This window comes from Prenolepis imparis, unplaced genomic scaffold, assembly GCF_030444845.1.
Source record: "Prenolepis imparis isolate NDT839.2.m4 unplaced genomic scaffold, iyPreImpa1.0 SCAF_51, whole genome shotgun sequence".
Classification (NCBI taxonomy): domain Eukaryota; kingdom Metazoa; phylum Arthropoda; class Insecta; order Hymenoptera; family Formicidae; genus Prenolepis; species Prenolepis imparis.
The window spans coordinates 8,086-20,268 of record NW_028141209.1 but is presented as its reverse complement, the minus strand read 5'-3'; positions in this window follow the sequence as shown (position 1 = coordinate 20,268).

Below are 12,183 nucleotides of genomic sequence, written 5' to 3'. Positions count from 1 at the left end.
GACGATCGAGACAGTTACAATAACTGGAAATTCGGCATGAAGATGGCTTTGATCCACGAAAATTTATGGCATACAATTGAAGGTTATCCAGAGAAAGATTCAACGTCGGAGCCAGAAAGACAACGCAAGGACCAGAAGGCTCTAGCAAAGATTTGCTTGATGATCAAGCCATGTGCGTACGCCCATGTTCGATCGGCAGAAAGTGCGAGAGAGGCATGGCTAAATTTGCAAAAGGCATACGAAGACAAAGGACTGTCACGAAGGTTAACCTTATTACGTACACTTGCTGGAATTAAGTTGCAAAGTTTCAAAAATATGGAATCGTACGTAAATGAAATAATATCGATTTCACAAAAACTAGCTGACATGGATGCTCCCTTAGATGATGAGTTCATTGCGGTTATTATGTTGAGTGGACTCACAGAAGATTATAATCCAATGGTAATGGCCCTGGAAAGTGCAAATGTAAGACTAACAAGTGACTTTGTAAAGGCTAAACTCCTGCAGGACACGAAGCATTCAAATAGTTCAAATTCTGATGACAAAGCCTTTTACTCGAAAGGAAATAAAACACACTATAAAAGAAAGACAGTAGTATGCTACAAGTGCAATAAAGAAGGTCACTTTAAGAGTGAATGTCCTACCAACAAAAAGGCTAATAAAATGAAGGACAAAGCAGCGGGTGACGCCTGCAAGAAGGACAAAGCGTTGTTTGTATCAAACGCAAAGGACTCAGCAACTGAAGAATGGTACGTAGACTCGGGTGCAACTACACACATATCCAATAGGAAGGATTGGTTACAAGACTACAATGAAGACAGAAATCACAACGTAACTGTTGCAAGTGGTCAGGCACTGAGTGCACATGGAACTGGAAAAGTGGTTGTTTCCACAAGAGATGGCCCGAAGAACATTTCCAGTGTAGTTTACGTTCCGGGCTTGAAGACTAATCTGCTTTCTGTAAGTAAAATGATAAAAAATGGTCATGTCATAGTATTCAATTCAACAGGTTGTCAAGTCTATGACGCTGAAGACTGCTCGATAAAGGGAGAAGTTGTTGTCACAGCCTCCAATCACAAAGGCTTATATCGCTTGGACACTATCTCTCAGGAGGCAAATCTTGCAAAGCACGTTGACAGCGAGGATATATGGCACAGAAGACTAGGACATCTTAATAGAGTAAGCATGAATCTACTCAAACAAGGTTTAGCAACAGGAGTCAACTTTGCCGAAGAAAGAGGTGAGCAATGTGTTGCCTGCTTAAAAGGCAAACAAACTAGAAAGCCCTTCGGGAATAAAAATGCAAGAAGAGCTAATAAACTATTAGGTATAGTACACTCAGATTTATGTGGTCCGTTGCCAGAGTATTCGTGGAGTGGAAAAAGATATATACTAACCTTCATTGACAATTTTTCTAGAAAAATCCATGTATTCTTCCTTGCGTCAAAAAGTGAAGTGTACTCGACCTTCAAAGATTATCAACGTCTAGTAGAGAACGAAACCGATTACACCATAAAAGTTCTCCGTTCGGACAATGGTCGAGAGTACATAAACAGAGAATTTGAAGAATATCTCAAGTCAAAGGGCATCAGACATCAACTCACGGTTCCGTACACGCCAAAACAAAATGGCGTGGCAGAGAGGACAAATCGGACAATCGTTGAAAGAGCTCGGTGCATGATGCAGGATGCAAATTGCGATCAGAAATTTTGGGCAGAAGCAGTGAACACTGCAGTGTACTTGAAGAATCGTTCTCCTCACAAAGCAATAAAAGGAAGGACACCAGAAGAAGTATGGACAGGCAGAAAAATTGACCTAAGTCACTTGAAAGTATTCGGTTGCGTGGCATACGTACACATTCCGAAAAATTTGAGAAGCAAATGGGACGCAAAAGGAAAACCGTGTATATTCGTCGGATACTGCGAAGACACGAAAGGATACAGACCATTTGATCTCGAAGAAAAAGGAAAGATAATCAGAGCAAGAGATGTAACTTTTCTGGAGAATATTTTTTCGATAAATGATATAGAAGAAAAAAATAAAAGTATTGCTCATACTAAATTATTAAGCGATAAGGAAGAGTCAGAAGATCTCCCAGAGACAGAGGATTCAAAATCAACACAATCGAATGAAACTGGAGATGATTCGGAAGAAGAAGAAGAGGAAGAGAAATATGGAAGTCTCACAGAAACAGAAGAAGAGGCGGCGGATGAATCTCCTGCGGTCCTGGAAACTGAAGAGAAAAACAGAAGATATCCAAAAAGAAACAGAAATCCTAAGGAGTATCCGGACCACATGCTATATCAAACCATGTATGAACCGAATGACCCGATGAATTTTGAAGAAGCTGTCAAACAGGAGGATAGTGCTCGATGGAAGGAGGCAATGAAAGCAGAACTTCAATCAATGGCGATCAATAAAGCTTGGACCCTGGTGGACTGTCCAGAAAGTAAGAAGATAGTCAAAAATAAGTGGGTGTTTCGCACAAAAAGAAACTCAGCCGGTGACACAATAAAATATAAAGCACGTCTAGTGGCAAAGGGCTTCACCCAAGAATTTGGCAGTGACTATTACGAAACATTCTCGCCTGTTGTAAGACATTCTAGTATAAGACTATTAATTGCTCTTTCCGCAGAATTAGACCTAGACATAGATCATCTAGACGTAGACACAGCCTTCTTAAATGGTGAGCTATCAGAAGAAATTTATATGAATCAGCCCGAGGGTTTTATTGATCCCAATAATAAAGATAAGGTATGTCTATTAAAAAAGGCAATCTATGGCCTTAAGCAATCCTCTAGAGTTTGGAATAAAAAGGTAGAAGAAGTATTGCTCAGATTAGGCTTTCAAAAATCAAAGTTTGAAGTATGTATATTTTTCAAAATAAGCAATAAGTTTATTATAATTATTGCGTTATATGTCGATGATTTTTTAATATTTTCTAATGATAAAACTGAAAAAGTAAAATTAAAAGAACAATTAAAGAAGAATTTTAAGATCAAAGACTTAGGACAAGCCAAAAGATGTTTAGGACTAAATATTGAAAGAGATAGAAAGTCAAAAATAATAAGCATAAATCAGAAGGATTATATTCTAGAACTGCTTGTTAGATTCGGTATGTCAGAAGCAAAATGTACTTCAACTCCCATGGAGGCAGGTTTCAAAATTGATTGTAATGACAAACAAAGTATTAATAATGTACCATACCAGCAATTGATAGGTGCGTTAATGTATTTAGCTGTCAACTCTAGGCCTGACATTGCATTTGTAACCAGTTTTTTAAGTCAATTTAATAGAGATCATACTGATCAGAATTGGAAATCAGCAAAAAGAATTCTAAGATATTTAAAAGGTTCCCTCGACCATTCATTAGTTTATAAAGGGATTGGTGACATTAAAATAACAGGCTATGCAGATGCAGATTGGGCGAATGATGTAATTGATCGCAGGTCATACACAGGCTATGTATTTATGTTTGCAAATGGACCGATATCCTGGGAAGCTCGAAAACAGCGTTCGGTAGCTCTATCAAGTACAGAGGCAGAATATATTGCCCTCTCTGAATCTGCCAAAGAAGCTATTCATTTGAAAGGATTGTTAAATGAGCTAATCAAACTTAATAAACCCATAACTTTATATAATGATAATCAAAGTGCTCAAAAACTAGCGTGCAATCCAGTATTTCATAATAGAACCAAACATATTGATATTAGGTATCATTTTGTCAGAGAAACTCTTGAAAGGAATGAGATTACACTTAAATATATGTCCACTGACAGAATGATAGCTGATATTTTTACCAAGCCTTTAAATGGTACAAAACACGCATTTTGTCTTAAAGGTCTAGGCTTAAGCATGCCAAATGTTACACAATAATTTTTTTTTGCTCACTAGATTAAGCGGGAGTGTTGGATATATGTATAATCTAGCCAGTTCAAATAGCCCGCGCAACCAATTGAGTTAATGTAACTAAGTTGACGACAGTGATTGGCGGCGCTTCAGCGCTAGATATATTTTTCTTTTGCATGTGATTGCGCTAAGAAACTTTGTTAGTTAGTTCGTTCCTTTTCTCTCACTAAGCGACTTCACCTTTTTTTGTAACGTTTGTTCCGTTTATCAATAAAATAGTTCTGATATATAGAAGACTCTTTATATATAAAAGAAATAACTAATAATATATATATATATATATATACGTGTTATAATAAAAATAATAATAGTAGTTATAACTTATTCATTCACATATCTGTGATTATCCAGCGTCCACAACATATCATCGTAAGTATTTACAGTATATCTAATTCATTCTCACAGTGAACATTTTGAAGTCTCCCGATAACATTTCAATTAACCATTCATACGAAATTTAATCTTACACTAACAAGTGAAGTGACTTGACCCTAACAATCAAGTACGAATAATAAATTAATTATTAACATAGTACGCTAACACACGACGCGACTCCGCGACTCTCGAATCTCTTCTGCGTCCGTCGAAACTCGCATCTTTCTACTGTCGCTCCACTCGTCGAGCTCTCTCCTTATTGCAGGATATTTTCAACCTAGAAAATAACCACAAGCTCAGACTGTTACATATATATATGCATTTCAATTATTATTCAGGAAGATTTTACACTTATCTGATAATTCGGTCTTCCATTAATATTTTTATTCCATCTACCGCGCGCCTCTCACAGGGCGTCGCACGGCTCCAATCCTTCTGAGCGCCTCTGAAAGGGCGAGCTATCCTTGACTTTAGGTCCTTTTCTGTACCCATCTCTCGGAGAGCGCCTCCATAAGGGTGAACTTCTATCCATTCACAAGGTCACGCCTCTCTCAGGGCGATAACCACATCCATCTCAACCTGTAATTAATGAAAGACAGAATCAACAAACGCGCAATAAAGTTCAACCAAATACTGGTATAATAATTATAAAGAAGAATAAACGTATATATGCATACACATTTTACATCAAGATAACATTACAATAAAAATATTATAGTTACATAAAACACAGCTGACATTATTCTATTATATAAATACCACATCAGTAACATAGCAAATAAGAGCTCGCGTACTCACTACTCACATTTCCCCCTCTCATTTTAATCATAAAAATACACATCCATTCTATCCATCCGCTTATAAAATTTTCTATTTTTATAAATAATAATATTCAAACGTCCTAGATAAGATTAACGCGTTCTCCCTTACTCCTGACCACGCGTGTTCTACCGCTTGGCCCTGCTAGTCAGGTGTCTCATCGCGTACTCGTAGAGGCGCGCGAACGCGTTAGAAAATACTTACCCCCAGGACGTGACAAAAAAGAAAAACTGGTGACAGTGCGGTGGGATAGAACAGCCATCGTTGGTGGAATTTGCTCATCAGGAGAATAAAAGAATCATCACACTGTAAATTGGAAACAAGTAAAATCACGAATCAATTAATATAATTTGCAACTTTAACCAAAGATATTTATTACAAACATTACCTACTATATATACACGAATTATTATTGTATCGTATAATATTATTTATAGAAGAATTGACGAATCGCGAATAGTATCACGTAAACGAAAAATATTAAATACGAATATTAATTATTACAATTATATTATTACATACTATTATTTACACATAACAAGAATACTACGAAATTTTACATTTTACAAATACATTTATAAATAAAATTTTACACAACTATAAATATTTAAAATGGATTGCTCAGGGGAACCCACAAATTACGTCGCGAGCAACGAAGATCGCGTCAATTATGAAATCGCACTCAAAGAAATGCGCGAAAAAGAAACGGAATTATGTAAACGTACAGAATTATTAGAAAATATGATGCGTACACTCACCAATAGTTTTTCAGCGTCTACCCCAAATGAGACCGCCGTAGGTCCAAATCTCACATTTAATTATCCGAACCCGTTAGCACAAATGGCAACAGCGACGAATAATCCTCTCGTAGGAATAGGAAATTCAAAATCGTATATCCGCGATGCACTTGACCTCGTACCGAAATACCATGGACACAACATTCCCGTCTGGCAATTCGCGAGAGCCTGCAAAAGAGCAAAAGAGTCAATATCAGTAACAGACGAAGCACATTTTGTACGAATGCTACGCAATAAATTAACTCATCACGCGTACCTCGCCGTAGAAGATGAAATCCACTCGACGGTAGAAAAGTTCGTCGATTGCCTCAAACGTACTTTCGGACCCGGTAGAAGCTCTTAATTACTACCGCGGACAATTAAGTATGGCCTATAAAAAACAGAACGAACACATTCTTGATTATATAGGACGTATTAAGGACTTAAGGACAGCTATAATAGAGGGAGATCAAACCAACCTTAGTAGACCGTTGAATGAATTCGAAACCGCATCCATAGAGTCGTTCGCTCTTGAAGCATTCTACGAAGGACTTCCAAAAGAATATTGGATAGAACTCCGCGCCGAAGGATACGATAACTTCACGGACGCCTGTTCAAAACTTACTTGTAATTAATAAACGCTTAGAAAGAGAAGAAATTAGAAATAAAAACCCTCGTAATTATAGAGAGAATTCCGTACCCGCAAATCCGACGCGAACTTTACAACGCGATAATCCTCCTAGTCCCCCGAACGCATCACCATATCCTCCAGCAAATGGAGCCCAGAAAATTTGTAGTTACTGTAAAAGAATCGGACATTTAGTACACGAATGTCGCACAAAACAATACCGCGAAGGGTTTAACAATAATAATAATTATAACAGCAACTACAATAGAAATAACAATTATAATTATAATCGAAATAATAATTATAGCAACAATCAAAATAATTATAACAATAATGACAGAAATGGTAATAATAATAATTATTCAAATAACGCACCTTCGCAAAATACGGGAAACCACCCAAGGGTCTCGACCAACGGGGCGACTTGAGACCTAAGCAAAGCCCTGACGACAAATCATATGGAAGGCAATCCAGGTCCCTCCACATCCTCAGGGGAGACGACGGAACAGTACCAGCTGTCGAACTCGAATCTCCATCCTTCAGAGGGCCCGTAACTTTCATGCTCGATACGGGAGCACAACCTAATATAATAAAAAAGGGATGCATTAACCCCGAAATTTATATCAATAATAAAGATATAATTCAACTCACCGGTATCACTGAAAACATTGTCAATACTATAGGCTCCATAGTAGTCCACATCTCTTACGCACCGGTGACGTTTCACGTTGTACCTGACGAATTTCCTATAATAACACAAGGAATTCTAGGATCAACATTTTTTACTGAACACAATGCATGTATAAATTACGGCAATCAATTAATTACATGGCACAATTGTTCATTTCGATTTAAAGAAAAAGAATCGGTAATCGTACCTCCGCGTACTAATTCAGGAGTCACAATTCGCATCTCTAACCCAGAGATCAAAACTGGTTACATCCCTCGCCTAAAAATGGATCGCGACGGAGTTTATGCCGGAGAATCGGTTGTAACCTGCATAAATGATAAGGCATATATTAGAATCATCAATACTTTAGATGATCCAATTGAATTTTTCATTCCTAAAATTAAAATTTTAGAAATTGCGGAAATATCAAAAAACCCGCCTAATAGTAATTATTATAAAAACAATAAAACTATAAGTTCTGAAAACTTACATCAATCTGCAGCAGAGACTGCATCCAAAAACGCTGAATCCGCTACTGATACGCAAATCGCGTCCAATCAACCTAAAAACAATTATAAAGATAACTATAAAAATAATTCTATTCAACCACGCAGTAAAAAACAAACGCAAATTAATACAATAAATGAATGCATTTCTTACCTTACTCCTTTTGGCGCGCAATCGCGAGCCGCTGATTTAAATCGGCATCCCCACGGGCAGGAGCACTGCCTTCCTTTTGGCGCATCAAGGTGTGTCGTCGATCCAGATCGACATCCCAAAATTACCTCCCCTCACCTCGAATCCTTTTCTGAAACAAAAACGATTTCTCAATTAATAAATGTCTCTACACATGAAATCCCCTCTACTACTAATACTTACTCACGAAAAAGTGATCTCCCTATATCCACAAAAGATGGATCTCACATTTCTTCAGCAGACGACTCCGACGTACTCGCTCTGTTGCAATCTCTCTTACAAGGTGATGACCTGATGAAGCCAGGCACTCCTTCTCTCACAAATTATTCTTCCCCTTCTCCCCCTCTCGCAATCGCGAATAATTCTTCATGTGTAGCTGAAACATATAAACAAAGAAATCAAATAATTGAAACAAATGAGAATTTGCAGACAAAGATAATTGTCGAGAATAAAACAATTTCTATTATTATAGTACCAGCAAAAAGGGTAACGATATAAAAAAAAATAAAAATTTTCGAAATAATAATAAAATTTCTTTCAGATACAATAATGCGTGCAACTATAACGAAATTTTGCGGAACAATAATAACAATGATAATAATGATATTATTAATAATTTCAGCGACATATTACAAAACGACGACACATACGACGACGAACATGCAAATCAAATAACGGTTAACGAGCATCACAAAAATTTACATGACAAAAAAATTGAGATTACAAAACACGATTTAGATCTGGGAGAACATTGTAAAAACGATAGAATAGACAAGATTTTACAATTATCACAACTTGATCGTCTTAATGGAATAGAGAAAGAAAATTTTGCCATTCTAGTCAAGCAGAACCGCGATGTATTCAAATTGTCAAATAATAATTTAAAAGAGAACGATTATACAGTAACACACGAATCGGGCAGCTCTAACAAAAATACAGATGCCTTATCGCGAAATTCAATAAATAAAATTACTCACTTTTCAATATGTCCCGTCGAAAAACGATCCCGAGTTATTCGAAACCGGAATGTTCAATGATTCCGACGACGAAATTGACGAGAAAGCACTCGAACCACCATTAAAAATGCCAACGGGCAGCGTCCACACACAGCGTCACGACTCAACTGAAGATTCCGATACCTCCGATGATATCTTTACGGCACGACCGCCTGCAAAACCACCTGACGAACAAGACAAAATAGTTATAATAGATTTTGCGAAACCGTAGACGAACAAAGCAATTTATTGGAAAACGAAAACAGCCAAATACACGAACCTTGTAACCAACCATCGGACCCTGAATTCCTCACCGCACGTACAGCAACTCCTACACCTCCTCAGTATCCACCAGAGACACTGGAGATACAGATCGACCCACCAGAAGACTTCTACGAAGACGATCTCGAATCAGACAGCGACGACGAACCAATAGAAGAAATATTCCCCGAAGAGGATCTACAACAAAAACAACTTGGATTACGAAATATTCACTGCAAATTCAGAGAAAGCAATACACCGATAATCAACCAAGACGATAATATAGTAATATTTGTTACCGTTGATAAACATTCCTTCGACAACAGAGCACACGAATTACTGCAAGCAGGAAATTTGCCTCCTCTTGAATCACTCACGCTTGGAAGAGCACGAGTTTACCCTTCGACGCATCCTAGACGACACATAATTGTTCTACCTGTAAAAGAGCGAATAAATACACAATTAGACGAGAATATATTAAACGAATGTCTTTCGTCTTTACGCGACGTAATAATTGAACTAAATTTGTGCACGATAAGTTTGCGTAAATTCGAAAAATTAGATAATATACTTTGGCGACAACTATACTTCTCACTGCGCAATATTCTCTCTGAAGATTCCGTCACAATTACATGCTGCCACGGATTCACTACTATACCGCCTGTGGAAGAACGCAAATCCATAATTCAGGAACACCACGCATCAGCCGTCGGTGGACATAAAGGAGTAACGAAGACATACCTATGAATTAAGCAAAAATTTAATTGGCCGAATATGAAAAAAGATATACAAGAATTTATTAGAAACTGCCGTTCTTGTCAAAGGATGAAATTAGTAAGAAGAAAGACTCGACAACCAATGGTACTCACCGATACTCCAGGAAGAGCTTTCGACAAAGTTGCACTCGATATCTTAGGACCATTCAGAACCACTCCTCAAGGAAACACCTATGTCCTAACGATGCAAGACCTGCTCACCAAATATTCGATTTATGCACCTATTCCGGATGCTACAGCAGAAACGACAGCAGAAGCATTTATTAATCATTTCATTTGCCGCTTTGGATGCCCAAGAAGCATACTCACCGACCAAGGATCAAACTTCATGAGTCGTTTCATGAAGAGCATAATGAAGAAGTTCTGCATACTACACTTCCGCACCACAGCATATCATCCTCAGTTCAATGGATCACTCGAACGTTCACACATCGTATTAGTCGAATACCTAAAATGCTTTATGAAAAAAGAAGAATTTTGGGATGAACACATCGATAGAGCCAATTTTTCATATAATACCGCCATACACGAAGGAACCGAATACTCACCACACGAATTGATCTTCGATTACCCAGCAAGGATCCCATCCAGTTTCAACTGCGAAGAAGATCCTGAAACGTATAATTCATACTTAGCAAATTTATTCGAAAATATACGCGATTTACAAGAATCAGCAAGATGTAATTTAATAAAAGCGAAAGAACGCTCTAAAACTTATTACGACAAAAATATTAACATTGTAGTATTCAAAGTAGATGATTATGTATTTTTAACAAACGAACAAAAAACGGATAAATTTAGTAAAGAATACTTAGGACCATATCGTATATTAGAAGTTTTTGAAAGTGGAAACATAAAAATTCAAATAGGAAATACTATAAAAATTGTACACACAAATAGAGTAAGAAAAGCGTACTATAACGAACCAGGATGATAACTTCTTTGTTACAGATGTTTCTTCCAATTTGTTTCTTCCTCCTGAATCGTTTCAGCGACGCTCTCATAGGATACGACTGCGAAGCGCCGTATGATAATGGCACCACAGTGTCTCTGCTCGAAGACGACGCTTGCCATGTAAACGAAGGAAATCTTGTATTCCGCGATGTATATATAGAATTGCTGCATCTCCCCAGTGTCACTACCGTAGACGTACTGACCTGTAGAATTGAATTAGAATTCATTATAAACGATTCGAATTATAAAAATGATCACGAAAAAATATTCAGAAACAAACGACGTTACGCACCTATAAATGTTTCTTCATGCGCATATATACACGCATATAAAAGATTTCAATTCGGAAACCTTACTTTTCATGGTCTTTTCACGAACGATGTGAATAGTCGTTTAATTCCCTTGTACGATATTAGTAAAAACGACATCCCGCCGTCAGAAGACCTGAAAACAAAAGAAAATGTAAATATTTATATTCATATTATTTTTAAGCACCATTCCGTAAAAGTAGATTTATTAACTAACAAGATTTTGCTACCTATAGGCACAACATGTATACACACCTTGAGTGTACAGATGAAGAGGGATATCAAAATTTGTTGTCCCAAATATTTTTCAATGGATGTGAAAAATTATCACACTCCATAATTTATCGAGGCCTTGCTAAAAAGATGCAGTCCACAAAATATCCCACTGCTTATGCTTTGACGCATAGTAGCACACAGATAATCCTCTTCGTTCGCACTCAGCATCGTATTTGTAACGCTACTGTATTTCAAACAGAGCACCCACGTCTCGTTGTGAATGAAATAAGCGACGAATTTCTGAAAAATTACAAAAAAATTAATAAAATAACATTCCTCGCTTATTCTAATATAAATAGCTACGTTAACGTAATTACTAACAATAATTTAAATATTAAAAATGTTTATATATCTCTGAGCATAGATAAATGTACAAAAAGGGAAATAGAATTATGTACCTCAATAATGATGGCACAAAAAGACCCATCATTGTTCGCATATACACTCATGGGGATGCCAGGATACTCCACATATATAAGAGGCGAAGCTGCACAACTTTTCCGCTGTACCCCTGTACCAGCACGATTAAGAAGCACAGGAGATTGTTTCATCGAACTCCCTGTAAGAATAGATGACAAACCGATGTACCTGCAACCAAAAACACGTACAATCACAAACAAAGGAACAGAAGTTAAATGCGATTCACTCACCACTGCTATATACAAAATAAAAAAATCAATGGCAGGTACTTACGCCGAAGGCTGAAGAATTTAAATTAGCACCAGAATCAATTCAACTCA